Source organism: Palaemon carinicauda, chromosome 6, assembly GCF_036898095.1.
Source record: "Palaemon carinicauda isolate YSFRI2023 chromosome 6, ASM3689809v2, whole genome shotgun sequence".
Classification (NCBI taxonomy): domain Eukaryota; kingdom Metazoa; phylum Arthropoda; class Malacostraca; order Decapoda; family Palaemonidae; genus Palaemon; species Palaemon carinicauda.
In genome coordinates this window covers 129,427,740-129,430,239 of record NC_090730.1, presented here as the reverse complement: position 1 = coordinate 129,430,239, position 2,500 = coordinate 129,427,740, and positions in this window count along the sequence as shown.

Genomic DNA, 2,500 nt, shown 5'->3' with positions numbered 1-2,500 from the left:
TACTTCTCTTGCAGTATATCTATTTCCTCACTAGGCTATTTTTCCCTGTTGGAATCCTTGGGTTTGTAACTTTGCCAATAATAATAATAATAATAATAATAATAATAATAATAATAATAATAATAATGATGATGATAATAATAATGGCAATAATGATAATGAATTTATGTATGGTACATATTATTTTTGCCGACTAAATGTTAATTTTAGAAGTGTCTTACAAGTAAGACTGTTCTTATAAAAGGTTGTTGAATTCTGTGAAATAGAATTTTCATAATGATGTTTGTCAAATAGATTATGGAGGTTTCTTTCCGGATGATCTGTCTAAAAGAACCGCAACCCAACAGTGAAAATTATCACAATGACTTATGTTTAGCGAACACACACACACACACTCTCTCTCTCTCTCTCTCTCTCTCTCTCTCTCTCTCTCTCTCTCTCTCTCTCTCTCTCTCTCTCTCAATATATAAAGCTTGCATATTCAAAATGTAAGAATTCCTATTGTATCTGCCTCATTTTATCTAGCACTTTTATCACTACTGATGATTTATTACGAAAGTTTATTTTCTGTGATCGAATAATAATTGGATAAAAGATTATTAGTCATTCTATTTTAAATGTTACTCAAATTGTTACATATCACAATCTCCTAAAGTTGAAGGAATATTGAAAATAGAACTCATTTTTACAGCAATTTAAATGGAAAGAGGTAAGCGAATCAACAGCGTGTCTTAAAATACCACCATTCACCACTAAAGGATTTAACATAATGATAAAAGATGTTTTTAACAATTTCCCTCCTATAAAATATCTTTGATCTCTTTTTACGCTTCTTTTGATTAGTAACGATCTTCTTAAAAATGTTGATCGAAAGATCCTTGTTTTCGGATAGCAGTTGATTTCTGTGACTTTGTTTTTTAATGTCCCCTTTGAAGCTGTCCTTGAGAGAGCTGTGAAAAGATCGATTCCTCTAGAGTTACATGTCTTGATATATGTTCGCTGTACCTTCTTTGACATCGGCATCCTATTGGAAACGTCCATGCCTGGAAAACAGTTGGGTGGGGGTTCGAGATCCGCTCAAGCCCGATAGTTTCTAGAAGTGTCTGCAACATCACCATCCATGTGAACTAGGGATAGTGTGTTTGGGGTAGCCTGTAGGTCTACCTGCTGAGTCATCAGCAGTCATTGCCTGATCCTCCCTGGTCTTAGCTTGATGGCCACTGATCATATACGTATATGGTCAGTCTCTAGTCTAAATTGCCATTCATGAGCGACCTTTAGACTTTCATGATATCGTCTTTGGATAGGTAGGAATCGTTAAATATCAGTTTCTTTATCTTATCTGAATTCTTATTACTTTGTAAGATTACACTCTCACGCACACGCGCGCGCGCACACACACAAACACACATATGTATATATATATATATATAAATATATGTGTATATATATATATATATATGTATGTATATATATATATATATATATATATATATATGTATATATATATATATATATATATATATATATATATATGTATACATATACATGTATATATATATACACACATATATAATATATATATATATATATATATATGTATATATATATATATATATATATATATATATATATATATATATATATATATATACATACATATATATATATATATATACATACATTATATATATATATATATATATATATATATATATATATATATATACATCATCTCCTACGCCTATTGACACAAAGGGCCTTGGTTAGATTTCGCCAGTCGTCTTTATCTTGAGCTTTTAATTCAATACTTCTCCATACATCATCATCTGCGGAGTACTTCATAGTCCCCAACCATGTAGGTCTGGGCCTTCCAACTCTTCTAGTGCCTTGTGGAGCTCAGCTGAACGTTTGGTGAACTAATTGCACTTGGGGAGTGCGAAGAGCATGCCCAAATCATCTCCATTTACCCCTCATCATGATCTCATCCACACATGGCACTCGACTATTCTCTTATAGTTTCATTTCTAATCCTGTCCTCCAATTTAACTCCCAATATCCTTCTGAAGGCTTTGTTCTCAGATCTACTAAATCTATTGGAAATTGTTTCATTGTCATACCATGACTTATGCCCATACAGCAACACCGATCTCACTAAACTGATATATATTCTGAATTCTATATGTAATATCAGGCGATTTTGTTATTGAGTACAACCCCTGCTTAGTTCCATGCATAACAAAGTCTGATGAGTAAAGAAACCCTATATAGTCTGCCATCGAATATCTTCAAGATATCTCTCAGCTAATGGCAAATATGTTACCAAAATTTACTTGACATAATTCTCCATTCCGGAATACGTACTTGAACAATGATTTGAAATCCTCATTCAAGACTCGAAAGTGATAATGGTCGTCGCTGCTGACTTTGTGGAATTCTGGAAGGCAGCCAAACACGACATATTTTTAAAGTTGCTCTTCTAGTTGTTGACGGCAGTAGG